Source organism: Macadamia integrifolia, chromosome 7, assembly GCF_013358625.1.
Source record: "Macadamia integrifolia cultivar HAES 741 chromosome 7, SCU_Mint_v3, whole genome shotgun sequence".
Taxonomy (NCBI): Eukaryota; Viridiplantae; Streptophyta; class Magnoliopsida; order Proteales; family Proteaceae; genus Macadamia; species Macadamia integrifolia.
In genome coordinates, this window is record NC_056563.1 from 5,275,942 (window position 1) to 5,291,721 (window position 15,780).

At 39.3% G+C, this 15,780-nt stretch overlaps 1 pseudogene; it reads right to left on the reverse strand.

The window, feature by feature from the left end:
- Positions 1–2,761: 2,761 nt before the first annotated feature.
- On the reverse strand, positions 2,762–15,573 carry LOC122084659 (annotated as a pseudogene).
- Positions 15,574–15,780: the final 207 nt, after the last annotated feature.

Here is a 15,780-nt window from a genome sequence, read left to right on the forward strand (position 1 = left end):
GGCAGCCGACGGCGTGCCTAGCCTTCTCTCATGATTTATAAACTAAACCTTTCCAAAAAGTGAGGAACTGTATTTTGATGCCTCCACACTTCTTGGAAAGCTTCAGAGAGGAAGAGACATGGGCAGGGGATCATTTCACTGGGAGAGGGAGAGAGAGAGAGGAAGAGACATGGCTGGGCAGCCCGACGGCGTGCCTAGCCTTCTCTCGTGATTTCTAAACTAAACCTTTCCAAAAAGTGAGGAACTGTATTTTGATTCCTCCACACTTCTTGGAAAGCTTCAGACATGCAAAAACAAAGAGCAAATAAAGTTGAACAACTGGAAAGTTTGATTCCTCAACTGTTTAACTGGATGATTCTTATGGTATATAGTCAAGCTTCTTGATTCATCATCTTTTTGTTTTTCTGTTATTCTTGTAAATAACAAATAAATGAAGCTAATGGAGCTTCTTGAATTATCCCTTGAGAAATGTAAATAAATTAACCTCATGAACCAGTATAAACCTATGGCTATCCTATGCCCTAACTGATGGTGGTCACAAGAACATAATCCATCCCTGAAATGGTGGCATCTGTTAACATCCCTAACTACAATCACTCTCAGTGAGCAAGGAGATGAATTTAGTTGCATTATGGCAATCTAAACAAACTCTAAGATTCTTGATGATCCTGATCTCTGTCCCTGGCTCAGTACTAATGAGCCCAAAAGCAATTGCCAATTTCTCACTATGAACCTTCACCATCTGCTCCTTCTCTTCCTCTTCAACATCATGCAGTGATACATCAGTCCCAGCCTGGAATCCAACCTCCCTTATCTTTCTGCTCAATTTCTCCAATGTGGCATAATAGCTTTCGATTGTGGATGGGACGACCAGTCACCAAATGTAAAGACATGCAGGTTGTCACCAATCTCAAATGGTTCGATGTTCATTTAACCCATCAATGGGTAAGCCCTCTTCGACAATTTGAACAGAGTTTTAAATTTCAACTCTTCAAAATTCAGGATTTTGTTGAACCAGGTGGTTTAATCATTGAACTTTTTTGAATCAAATGGTCTGTCCTCGAACCAGCAGCGAAATGATTGGGTTTTTTTTTATTAATGGGGTGTACTGATGATTCCAAGTGTCACTAGGTTTTACTGCAGTTGAACCATAACAATGAATCACTATCATGCATGAATCAGTAGTAAGCTGTGTAAAAAGTAAAAACAGTGTTCATTGTTTTTTGGAAAATTACATGATTACCCATTTTTGGGTTTCCTTTTACAAAATTACCCACAAAAAGTTTTAGTTAACAAAAATACTCAAAATTAGGTTTGAGTTTACAAAACTACCCACTCAAAGTTTTAGTTAACAAAAATACCCAAAATCAGGTTTGGGTTTACAAAACTACCCAAAATAGTGATTCTTCATCTTCCACATATAATCATGTATTTTTTTATGACTAAAACTTTGAGTAGGTAGTTTTGTAAACCCAAACTCAATTTTAGGTATTTTTGTTAACTTAAACTTTAAGTGGGTAATTTTGTCAAGGGAAACTTAATTTTGGGTATTTTTGTTAACTGAAACTTTTGATGGGTAATTTTGTAAAGAGAAACCCAGAAGTGGGTAATCATGTAATTTCCCCCCCTTTTTTTTTTTTTTTTTTCTTTTCAATGGAAATAATAAGAACAATTAGGGAGAAAAGTGGAGGGACTTACATTTTGCAGATTTCTGCCAGCTCATTTCACACGCAGGAGGGTTATGCTGAGAAAATTTATAAAATTTAGCTCAGCTGTGACACCTCTGTTGGTCTTTCTCTTTCTATGTTTGAAGGGAAGTTAACGTTGCCAAACTTCCAAATAATTTAACAGGCAAAGAGAGATTTCCATGGCCTTACAATGTCTTAATAATGCAATGCTCATTTCCTCATCACACCAATCCTGGCTAATGGAGGTTCTTAACTGATATGCAATAGATAAAGTAATGTCCAATTTGTCTTTTCATGTTGGTGAGGATAATTCAGTTCATGGGCAAAGCTTGCCTTGAAGTTGTAATTGCCCAATTTGTGAGGAGGTTCTCTCTTAACTTGACCTTCAAATGTGCTGGTAGGAGTCAAATGGTAGAAATTTTTTTTTTTTAATTGAGAAAATTTTTTTTTTTTGGTAGAAAATTCTTTACAACACTCATCACAGAAGATATTCAAATGGAGGAAAATATATGAAACAATGACCATATAAGACTGTCTTTCTAAGTTGTCTTAGTCTTTGTTTCAGGTTTCCTAGTAATATTCTTGTTTTCCTTTCTCTCAATACAAAATGATTTTTAACCAAAAAAAAAAAAAAAAAAAACAGGGCACTGAGAAGAGGCAGATAATTCCTTGTGAGAGAGGATGGTGTGGGTGGAAATGTCAGAAAGTGCTGGTGTTGGTTAGCGAAAGGAAGACTATACCTTTTACCTTTTACCTGTCAAACTGATGGGGCATGTGGGGTTGAAATTATCCCAAGTATCGACTTAACCTATTTTGGATAGAAGCAAGTAGAGAGAAGGAGACAGAAAGGATGCAACTCTTTTGTGCGTGTGTTTCCTTTTTTTCTTTTTCTTTTTTTTTTTTTGGGGGGGAAGGGGGGTGAGGGGGCGAGGTGAGGTTGGCTTTAATTTTCACTTCCTTTTGACTTTCTTGGAGTGGATTCTTTTCTCTCTGCATGGCTCATATGCTTTTCAAGTTTTAGATAAAAATATCACTGATTAAAAAAAAAAAAACAACTGGCTGAAGGAATGAAGTAAAAGCTGAAAACACAAAAGGCATGTCCCCAACTGTGTTGTAGGAGGCAAATCTTTGGTGATGAATGCACTATTGAAACTCTTTACTAATATTCTGAACTTGTGCATTGATTTTCCAACCTCTGCTTCCTTTTGCATTTTCTTTTCACTTTAATGATACAAAACTTACAGGGTGAAAGAAGAGCTCAAAGCCCTTGTAAAACAAAAAGAAGGAAAAAAATTTAAATAAAAAAAGAAAAAAAAATTTCCACCGAAGTAAAGAAAACAATTTACACTCACTGGGAGATGAGCAGGTATGTTGCTATCTTTTACAAATATAGTGGAAAGCAGTAAGTTGTTAGCCATCTGGAGAGGTCACCCAAGTGTTCTAACTGCTAAGAGTGGCTGCTGCTCTTTATGCAAAGCTTGTTTCAGTTGTATTAGATGTGTCCTGAGGCTGTTTTCCTCCATCTGTTGTAAGCAAACAATGATCAGGTATTATGACTACTTAAAATGTAGCATATATGAACTGGCTTGCATGCTCATTAATATGTATTGCAGATAGCCATAACCATTAGAACAGATCATCTAGTTATGTATTTAGAGTCCAAAATTTGTTCTACACTGGCCAGATTTTAAAATTATGCAGTTCAGTTATTAATCATTTTTTCTAGTCGACGTCTGAAGGGTTCACGACATGCAAATTCCTTTTATCAGCAATCACAAGCTTAGAGAACCAGCAGAGGCTCAAGAGGACAAAGAACAAAAACAATGACAGAAGAATAGATTACAGCAACTAGATATATCACTTAGTTAATGCACTTGGAATGTCTCCCCAGAGGGGATATCTGCCAGCTGACCACAGAACAAGCAAACTGAGTTGGTTGTGTATGAGGCAAACTCCCCAGTTTTCTTGACAAAGTGAGCCTTCAAGAACTTTCTGTCCTCCCCTTCAAGTTGAAATCAGTAGCATCACTAGAAACTAGACTATGTAGCAGTCTCCACATATAAATATTATGTTCCTTTCAAAAAATAGTATAGCATTCCCTAAGTATAGCCCAGATATCTTAAATAACCATTTCCTGTTTATTATGATGGGCCTGATTAGCATATTGACACACATCAAACTGAATTTGGACGAGGTGAAGATCTCAAGAGTTATGCGAAACAAACCACTACACATTTACTAAAAAGGAAGGGACTGGTAATCCATCAGTTCAAAAGAAATCCACACAAGACTGTCTCAAGAGAGATGTGCCTGATTTCTGGTGGTGACCAAAAGATGCAAGAAGGTGTATGGAACAGATGCTAGAAAAAACTCCAGATGCAGTGTATGGAGAGGGATCAGGTTGAAATTCTTCCAATGTTTTAATTTTCAATTTAATTGCACATCACATGTAAATATGAAGACAAGGTGCCCATGGGGGGCAAAGAAAGACACGAATAGATCACCCAAATATTCCCTAAATTTCACATCTTGAAGCATATATCCAATTGCATGACAAATTCACTGATATTTAACATCAATAAGTACTGCGGCTTGCACTAAGGTGACAGTCGCCCAGACCCCAACTAAACCTCCTAGACTTTTCCTGCTGCCATGATCGCCTTTTCTTGCTGCCATGGGGTCGACCTGTGAACAAGGCAAAACCCAATGGGAACCCAAAAACGGGAGGGTACCGCATTGGGCAGAAGATGATCCAAAGAGCCCTAGGCAACGCCTTGATAACTATGATTTGGAGACAGAGAAATGCACAGGTGTCAGGACTTCAGTTCCACCTTTTAGCTCTTGGATATCGTTGGTTAATATGAATGTGGTAGAGATCTTAACTTTGGCATCAGGCCCCCAAAAAATTCCAGGTTTTGTGCCGCCATTGCCCCCATATGATTGGGGCATGGGTTGCCATAAAATATTCACTGGTGCTGCACTCTCTTCAAAGCCAAAAGCTATGGGTTTGGGATGTCTTGTTTTATATGATCAAAGGAGGCTATCTTCAGTGGCTACAGATCACCTCTACCCAAGCTCACTCTTGAGGGGGAGGCTCTATAATGTCTGCCCACTGCTGATAAACATATTTACTCTATGCACCCTAGCTCACGGCCACACTACTGGAATTAGAGAGGCCTACTACAAAGCAATGATCAAACCTGTAATCAGATCAGAGATAAAGGAAGTAACTGCATTGTTAAGGGAAAAAATCAGATCGATGGAAGATGAGGGAAAAGAGATGAGATAGATTTTCTTTGGAGAACGAAGAGAATAGAAGAAAACAGGTTTGGGATACGAATCCCAAATGCACTGCTTAATAGCACCAAAACTCTTTAGGAAAAAAAGAAAAAACTCATTCTTTACTCGAATCATTTTTAATTGATGGGGGGTATACTACATCTATAAAGACCATCTAAAATTCCTTAATTGACTGTTAAAGGACCCCAAATCACTCTAACACACTCAATAAGTGAAAAAAAAAAAAATACCCAAAACAGACCAAGTACCCAAATCTAACCCAAATACTTAACGTAAGTACCTAAGCCCATGAACTAACCTTATCTCCATTTTAGGGGCTTATAAATTAGGCCCATTACAAAAAAAAAAAATAGAAGGCTCAACCTATAATATGACTTCAAAAGTTAATTTCAACCCATTGGACTGCCACCAACACCTTATGGGCCTCACAAGCTTGTGCATAGGCCTCTGTACAGGATTAATGCCTAATGCAACTGCATCACTCTTAAGTTAATTTCAACCCATTGGATTGCCACCAACACCTTATGGGTCCCCCAAGGTTGCACATAGGCCTCCATAAAGGATTAATGTCTATGCAACTGCATCACTCTAGCTCTCGGAATGGGTGTGAAGACAGCTCTCGTAACTGGCCTTCGGTGTGTTGTTCTCCACTCAGATTTGTCAGGTACTGATTCAATGATTGGTTGAAAACGGCTTCCAACATCCAGATGCAGTCTCCACCATTATCACGGATATAAGCCTCCTTCGACATAGTCTAGAGTCATGCCCTTTTCCTTTTGTGAATAGATTAGAAAATTCTCTTGCCCACTCTATTGCTAAATGGGCAGTGAGTTTCCCCAATCAGGGGCTATGGAAGACCTCATATCCCGAAGATCTTCTTGAGATTGTAGTTCCTGTTCTGCCCTTTGAGGCTTGATAATGTTTCCCCTTCGAGGATTGTTGCACCCAAAAAAAACAGTTCCTTCTTTATCTATGGTCAAACACAGGTCTGTGTCATCTTCTAATTCTACATACAACATCACCTGGAGTTTGCTGAACCATGGCATTTCAACTTTGAACTTTCATTTTGCATGCTACTCATTATTGTTTCTGTGTCATCAATAAGAACTTTGAAGGGTGAATCTACAATCTTCTTCACTTTATGATAAATTAGTGGCCTCTCTAATGATCAAGATGGGATAGGGTTATGTTTGTTGCTGTTCTAATGATCAAGATGGATCATATGGATTAATCGTTGTATCATGCTGTAGCAGAGACTACATGTGCAAATCATTTCAGAAAAGGTACAGAAAAGGTATTATGTTTGTTAGAGTTGCGTCTCCAAGCAGGGTCAGCCTACCCTCAAAATATGAGAAAGATCCACTGGCTAATTTGAAATCTAAATATACAGAAAAATCTGAATTCCAGGATGATCTGCAACCTTCAATCTGCATAGTTCTTTCCTACAGTTGATTTTCACTCCCTGAGAACTATTGAATGCAAAAGGACCCTAGTATCATCATCACCATCAACTAGGGCCTAATATAACCAATAAGCAGCATAGGGTGCTGTGAGACTTTCAAAACAAGAACCGAGAAAGATAATCGATTATTGATTAAGATCTGATACCATGTAATGAGATCAGAACCTGGTCAGCTAAACAACAGAGCAGAGGAAGAAAGGAGAAACAACAACAACAACAACAAACTCAGCCTTATCCCAACTTAGTGGGGTTGGCTACATGGATCTGTGCAAAAACAGGAAGTAAAACGAGAAAGGAGGAAAACTGACAGAGAGAAGAAGGTAGTGCGATGGAATAAATAATCCTATCTTCCCAGCCTTGTTCTATTTAACTTGACAAAAAAAGATTACAAACATATAATAGGACTCTATTACATACTCAAAGTATTATTCTAGAAAAGGGCATACCCAGTACATGAGGCTCCCACCACTGCGGGGTCTAGGTAGGCTCATAATGTACGCAGCCTTCCCCCTGCTTCGCAAAGAGGCTGTTTCCTGACTCGAATCCACGACCACTTGGTCACAATGGATCAACTTTACCGTTGCACTAAGGTCAACCCTCTCAAAAGTATAACTCTACTTGCCCCTAAAGTCTAATTACAATAGGAAAGAGGAAATAAAAAAGACTAAAATTACTTGTCAATCTAATCCCACGAAATGGAGGTCCATGGACACCCATGGACCTTTGAATCTTTGATGCAGAGGAGTTTACTGTGTATACCCTCAAGAAGTAGAAAGGGCTAGTGGACCCAGTAGATCTAGCCGCAAGCCCAACCCAATCGTCGGGTCAGCAGCCCATTTGGGGCTTGGCTTAGTCCTAGTTTAATACAGTTTTTGTTTCCTAGTTGAAGTAGGATAATTTTTAGTTGTCTTCTATCGAAGCAACAAGTATTATTTACTTTCCCAGTTACATTAGGAGTTTGAAGTTTAATTGTTTAAGCACTATTATTTTCCTAGTCTGATTAGGAATTGAAGTTGTGACTTGTCTCAACAATAAAGATGTAATCAGACTAGGGATAGGATTTCTTACTCAGATTAGGATTTGATGTTTTGTTTTTCTATTTAAGCAACTTGTAAGCCAAAGAGCTCCCAAGATTTTTTTTTTTTTTAATGAAATAAAATTTACTTTGCTTTGCAAATTTCTGAAAGACTCGGTGGGATACCAAACGGGTAGATGGAATCTGACCTGGGTCGAAGGTGGGAAGCCTGAGATTACATCTTCTATTTGATGATCTGTTTTTCTCTTCGATTCCAAGTATTGTTATTATCTTCCACAGATTCCCCATTGTCTGATTTTTTGTTTCTGTTTGTGAGGTTTAATCAGCACTGTTATTTCTGAAATTAGTGATCTGGTTTGATATCCTGAAATACTTCAATTCTGAGTTCTACACCACCTGCAGCTCCCCTGTTTTGGGAGTTTTTCTGTCAGTTTTGAGATCCAATCGCAGGGTCATTGGTTGGGCAGATCAGGCCCATATTTTAAGGTTTTTATTAGACCCCCAAGGGAGGAGATCGACCAAGGTTTGAGCTCTTCCTGAGCTCTTTTACTGCTGCTACCAGAATTTTCTGAACTTCTGAGCTCAGATTTGGTGTTTTTCTGAATTGATTTTGAATTCAGCCAACCAATTATTCTAATATTCTGGGGTTTGATCAAAACTATTGAGAGGGGTAATTCATTCTAGTTCAACACATTCCGTTGGTTGGATTTTGTTTAATTCGATTTCTTCATTATCTGTCAGGTTGCTATCTGAGTAGAATATTTGGCATCCTGTCCAGGAGGTTGTCCTATCAGCCAACCAATTATTCTAATATTCTGGGGTTTGATCAAAACTATTGAGAGGGGTAATTCATTCTAGTTCAACACATTCCGTTGGTTGGATTTGGTTTAATTCGATTTCTTCATTATCTGTCAGGTTGCTATCTGAGTAGAATATTTGGCATCCTGTCCAGAAGGTTGTCCTATCTACCCCCCCCCCTCAACCTTCCAAGACACGACTCTAACAATGTTAAAATGGGGAAAATGATTCTGGATATGGTGGCAACACTGAGGTTCTCAGCGTCAGAAGCCAAAATTCAATTGTTAAGAGGAGAAGACTCAAGTTTTTAAGTTCAGTATAGAAAAAAGTCCTCGAAAGCTGCCAAATTGGGAATAAGCTTCCTCCCGGAAAGTTGGAGGAAGAAAAATCACTTATAGCATCGGGAATCATTTCGATACCAGAGTTCTTAGTTGGACCACTCTCTCAATTGCAGATTCAATCATTAGGAAAGAAAGGGTTGGAGGGGGGGGGGGAGGGAGGAAGAGCCAAGAGGCCCAAGACATTTTCATCCTTATCAAGCAGAGGCATTCTTGCTTTATCTTGTTCAAAGGAATACTTTCCCAAGATTTTCTTTAAATGTTATGCTGTCCTCGCTTTATTTTGGGGTTTCATAATAATAATTGTCCATCTGCTTTAGGTCAAAGGATATGTTATTGATTCCTTTGAACCCATGGGTTTGTGGTGGATTTTTTTTTAATATAAATAAGCTCAAGTAATAAATGGCAAAGCCATTTTCTGTATCCAATGAGCCCAGAACATTTAATATGACAGTGTTAACAAATTGTATTAATCTTTTGATTTTTATTTGTGTTCCATCAGCCAATCACAACCCAACAGCTTATGTAATGGCAATGATATGAGAAATATTAATCGATAAATTAAGTGCCCTGTACAGATTTTAGTTTTTTACCTGCATTGCTGCTGTTGAAGCCAAAAGATCTCTGCACTCGTCGAGCACATTTCTCTCCTGAGCTGCTACACTAGCAAGTTCAGAAACTAGATGGTTAATCCCCTCCACCTGTGATGAAAAATGGATAGAATTCAGAGTCCATCTGGTGTATTACGTTAAATAACAAGACTAAAACTATCATGTGACCTCCAAAAAACAAAAGGTAATGATGCAAACAATATTGTGGCTATGGATCCGAACAGAGATGACAAAAATGTTAAAGTAAAAGGAAATGAGCACACACAACAAAAACATGAGGAAAAAAAGTTATCACCTAAAAGGCGGCGGGGGGTACATGGATTCTTGCCCTCCAAAAAGGTCTACCTGAGGTCATACTTGGCACCATGTCTAAACTATGCAAGTCAATCCTCACTACTTCTCCTATAGTCATATTTGGCCTACTCCTACCTTTTTAAGATCCTTCTATCTTAATCATATCACTCCTCCTTACTGGAGCATCCTCAGGCTTCCATTGGACATGGCCATACCACCTCAAACGAATTTCTCAAAGCCTATCATGAATCGGGACAACGCCCAAATCCGCTCTAATATGGTCATTCCTTACTTTATCCTTCCTAGTTTTGCCACACATCCATCTCAATATGATAAGAAATGGATCTCTAACAGGTTGAGAAATCGTTCACAAGTTGCTTGCCAATCTGACCCTTGCTCAAATTATCAAACAAACACTGCTACTCTGACTTTGGTGTTTCCCTGATTTAGGCTGGAATGGCTCACAACCCAGCTGATGCATGGATTGAATTGGGTGTTTGTGATTCAGAGCCTATTTAGATTCTCACCTCTTAAGACCAGATAGTAAGATAATTGGTTGATTGCAGATGAAGCTCAGGCCTACAAGTGAGTGATTATCTGACCCGACATGTTCCCAAGACAAGTTCACTCAAATAATGTACAATACGTCACTACATGTTGAAATGCCACATACATCTCACTTCCAAGCTTACCAACTTGATCAATCCATGCTCTTAATCATTCGTGCTGAACTTGAATTAGTTTCATTTTATCTAATTTAGAATAGGAAATTTAAAATTAGTTTTGATAGATTAAAATATTTTCTGATCTTTCATGTTCAGCTGGAGTTAGTTTCAGTCTAATCTTATTTGGAAACAGGAAATTAAGAAATTTTCTCCATTCCCACTCAACTCGACCTAGTTTTCTCATTTCTGGAGGCTTATTTTCTGTAAAATCAGGGAGCTCATTGAAGCTTGTCTTCATTGGGAAAAAGAAAGTTGGAAGAAAATTAATTTTAGTTAGTAAATGCTATGGTATTTCCCTGTGGTAATATGAGCTTTCTAGGGTAGATGTGGCTCGGAAATGCAAGCATGCTTTCAACTAGGCATTGCTTAAGTTAGTGCATGGAAAAGGGTAGAAAAAAAAACTCTGAAGTACATACCAAAATGGTGAGAAGCCAAATTGATTAAAAAAAAAAAAAACCCACTCCAGTCAAGAACTGTAATATCTTTATTTGTCTTCGTAGATAGATCGAAAAAATGCTGTACTTAAAAAGCTTCTAGGAGATGTGATGTAGGAGAAGAACTTCCACTATTGTAATTGTACAAAGAAATAGAAAAGTGGAACCCTAAGCCTACAAGAAAAAGGAAGTACTAAAAAACCAGTAAAAGATGTGCTTTTAATTTTCAGAATTTATGGCAGAGAAAACTCAAGAAACTGATGTAAGAACTCAGAAAATTTTTAGGAATCTATGCTAGTTTTATTATTGGTCCTCCTAATAAGTTGCCTAACTTTTCGCCAATGCATGTACGTAACTTTCCACAAGAATAAACATATTGAAAGACTGACATGGTTTTCAGGAGACGAGAAAAAGTAAATTGCAATTCAAAAAAAAAAAGAGGCAATAATATGTTAAGGGAGTGTGGATCAACACGCTGCTGACGTGTAATGGAATCCCACGCCCAACCAATGGGAGTGTAGGAGAGGGTGGGACCACGGTTCCTATGCCACCGGGGGGGAGAGTGTCAGGGAGGAGAGAATGTGAGAGGATGCATCACGCCACTAACATGTGGATCATTTCCGTTAAACCATTAAATTTCAACCAGTTAGAGAAACCTAATACATTGCTGATACATTCAAATATGCAAATAAAAGCAAAAAGATCTAGCCCAAGCTTAGAAGAAAAGAAAACAGGACAAAAGTAGAAACAACGTAATTGCATAAATTAATGATTGCTAAGTGAAAAATCAGATAGTATACAAGACAGCATGACCCACCCTTGATAGCAAAGAACATATGGAGGAACCCATTGCCTGCATCACATCAAGGGCTGAACAAATAGCATCCTTTACGGTGATGATATTAGCCTGAAAAGATACAAAATTAATAAGGTTCAAAATATTTTAAACTCTACATTTCATATTTTGATGAATTTATCGCAGAGCATACCTTTGCACCTCCAGAAACTGGAATCCGAAGAGTACAAGCCTCTAAAGCTTCAATTGCCCCAGCTAAAGAACTAAGATGATCTCGTTCCAGTACAACCCAATCATCAAGGTAGGCCATCTGCAATTATCATTGTTACACCAAATGTTTAAAATATGCCACATTTCAAGCAACTAAGCAATTAAAAACTAATGGATTGTGGTGTCAACATCTGAATATTGGAATTCCAAGGTAAGTAGCCCATGTATTTCCATATGATCTTGACAGTAATTCTTTAATTTATTACTAGATTCCGTTTGTGCTCCCTTTTACATGGAAACTCATTAAATTCTTATCATATGCCTGGTCTATTCTGTACAAGAATGTACCAAGAATCTCCAATGTGCCATGAAAAAATAAATGGCTGCTTTGGTCTTTTGACACTTCTTTTTATCCTTAACCCCATAGTCCTTTCAATTAACATTGGTAATAAAATATCATATTTTATTGTCCTGTAAAAGGGGGTGGGATGAAGAAAGGAAAGCAAAATAAAAGATTAACACAGTAGTGAAGAAGAGACCTTACTTGTTCATTTAGAACAGAGTTAAGCTTCAGATCTTGCCTAGACTGTTGAAGGTTTATCCTTTTCACGGTGACAGAGTCTCGCAATTCTGAAGTAGTTCCCCACACATTAAAAAGAGTTCTCTGTTTGGACATGTTTAAAGTACAACATCATATCCTGGCACTTCGCGAACATTTAACCACTACAAGAATATATATTGCCACTACAAAGGAATTGCTACATGGCCTATCCAAATTTGCTCTCCATAGGAACGCTACTAAGAAAACATGACCAGGAAATATATGAAGGAAAAGGGTACCACAAGTTCTCAGTGTCAACGAATTACAGTCTAGGTTTCATCTTTGAGAGTTCTCATGTACCAGGAAAGGAAGAAAATCATCCATTTAATGAGCAGGGACTTATGAGAAAGACAGTTTTAGATACAATACTTTCTAGTCCTTCGAGACCAAGCCACCAAGCTTGCTTCTCATTTTATATGATTTATTTCAATGCTTAGGGGAACTAAATCCAAAACTTTGTGAAGCATTAGAACATGAGTCAAAATGCAAGAAAATGTTAATCAAAATGGCAACTATCTACATAACAGCACAGATCAGATCATTTGCACACTAAGGTTAAAACTGGACATCACAGCAATTGGATGGGCTCTATAATTGTAGAAAACTCTTAATAACCCGACAGATAAGCAAGTTATCCCCCAAGGTGTATTTTTTTCTTCTTTTTTTAATAAGAAGATAATTAAACCACCAAAAAAAATCATATTTGTTATCCTGAAACCTACTTCCAGTGTTTTTTAGTTAGAGTTTGCTTAATATTGTCATAGAGAAGAGAAGAGGGCATCTGGTTGATAGTTCTAACCTCTATGAACAAAATCAGGAACAAGGGAAGATGCATTTAGACAGTGATGAAGCAATCCAGAGGAAGTAATCATCAAGACGACTCTGGGAGTCTGGGTCAAATAAAAGCTCGTGAAGCCACATGCAACGTTGTATTGTATTACCAAGAGCACAGCGTGGCGAAGTAGTGAAAAAGGGGAGTTGACAGAGTACAAGTGATCCAAAATACGGCGCAACAAGAAATATAAAGAAGTTCGTAGAACAATAGGGTAAACGATTGCCAGTGGCATGCAAGTAAGGAACCTACCTCGGCTGTCATTTTCTGGATAGACAATGCTGTATCTGCCTGAGCATTGGCAAAGCGCCACTGCAAATGTCTATTGTACAGAAGCCGCAGCTGATGAGCATCTTCAATGTGGTTCATTGCTTTCTTTCCTTTTTTGACATCAGCAATAAAGCTGAGAACAGACGACGTATTGCTAGATCGACTTGTCAGAGAGCTAACCGAAGGAAAAGGGCTTGTTGGCCTTGTCCTGGATGGGCTGAGCAATGCTCTAGTTGGAGCGGATGACGGTCCTGACCTGCTTGGTGAAGGAAGACGATGGGAACCAGGAATTGGCAATGACTGGGTCCTACTGGAACGAGTAAGTGATGATGTTCTTTCTGCTGAACTCGAAGAAATGGAACGAGTAAGTGATGAAGTTCTTTCTGCTGAACTCGAAGAAATGCCAGAACACCTGTCAAACTCCACTCTCCCACTCCCATCCAACGATAAACGCCTTGGGGTATCACTATAAGACTTTTCTAGTGTTCTACTCAAACCATCAGACATTGGTGTTCTACCCCGGGGAGAAACCCCTCGTCCTGGTAAGGGTAATGAAGCAGCTTTGCTGCTTTTCTCTGTAAGATCCATACTTCTAGTTAAAGCACCAGCAGACACCTTCCCACCTGTTCTGCCAGGCCACAATTGCTGATCTACCACTCTGGTTGATGAATTATCAACAGGCCTCGAATTCTCTGATTGGTCCGAGGTGTTCCTCCCTCTAAGAGGTGTTCTCTTCCTCTCAGGCGTCACCTTCCGGACGGCAGGTGTTTCGGCCTGCTTTTGTGCTACATTGGCCGAAGTCTTCAATGTATGGTCGGAAGACGGCTGGTTGACTGGTTTTTCTCTCTTGGTGATAGGAAAAGAGAATGTGTCCGACTGGAAAGAGACAGAGAGGCTCCGCATCGTAGAAGGCCACAAGCCCTCCGGCGTTCGACCACCCATTGGCCTTCTGGAAGATATGTGCATCTCTGCCGAGGACTCTTGAACGGGCGTGGAAGGCCTTGTTGGGGATGGTGGTGTACAGGGTCTTGGCCTTGTCGGGGATGGTGGTGTACAGGGTCTTGGCCTTGTAGGGGAGGGTGGCGTAGAGGGTCGTCTCTTCTCGGCTGATTGGGATCGCTTAGAGAATGAAGGGGATGTAACAGGACGAGTGACACTTGGAGAAGGGCACCTCCTTGGGGCAATAACTGTGGAAAGAGAAGGCGAAGTGATCCCTGCCTTGTACCTTGATGTAACTTCCCTCGTTTTAGACCTGCGAATGACTGCATTATTCTTCTCCGATGGAACCAGCGGCGGTCTTGTGGTATCCTCTGCTTCCCCCTTCCGTAGTCCCAGTTCTGCTTCACAAACATCCATCCACACCATCCAACTCAGACCACATTGAGAGGTTCTTCATAAATCTACACCCACATGACAGGCTTTTATGTATTCCCGCTTAAAGAAATGGCACCGAACACCCAAAAAAGAAGATACCCTCCTCTGAAACAAATATGCTGCAAATGGAAAAAAAAAATCAAAATCAAAATCAAAATCAAAATCAAGGAATTAGAGAGAGTAAAAAGAAAAGGAAAAAAAAAAAAAAAAAAAAGGAAGCACAAAGAGAATAACTGAAAATAACACATCTTTACAGTTACAGCGACCCAGATCTGTTTATAGAATCAAACTAAGCAATGCAACCTACCAGTGCAAACGGGTTCTCTGTTTCAATCATGAGAAGCCGAAATCCAAGCAGATCCGGGCATGACTAAGAGTCTAACGAGTCAAAATACATCTGCTGCATTGGAAGTTTGGGTTGCAGAAAAGGGCGGAGAGCGCTACAACGTGTCTTAAACGGTCATCTCTTGGTTAATAACAAATTAGACAAAGAGGGAATCATCGACTTTAGAACTCAGGCAATAGACCAGTGAGGAACAGGGTGTACGATAAGAGACGTGTGAGGTGCGTAGGATAAGCAGATTCCTTTTTCACCCCTTTTGTCCCTCTCACGGGAATGCCGTGGTCGGCTGGGCTGGATGTGCTGTGGTCCGTCCGTCCGTCCGTCCGTCCGTCGCTCCCTCTTAAGATCTTCTGAACGGCGAATTGGTTATGAACAAAGGGGAAAAATCGTTAATTAAATCGTAAAGGAAACCAACGGTTTCTCTTGGGAGTTGAGATCCGCCGCGGCTTAAGCTGATGAATCAGATTGCAGTTAATTTCTTTCCTTTTTATGACATTTAGAAAGGTTCCTGGGGACCTGGTGGGTTTACTGAATTAAAAATCATAAATGCATTAATGGAGCTTCTTCTTTGTTTTCCAATTTTAATGTTTTGGGTTTTGGTGCATTTTTGTTCGATGCGAAGGTTTGAGTTGCAGATTCTAGTTTCTAGAGTTACAAGAGGAGAGCAG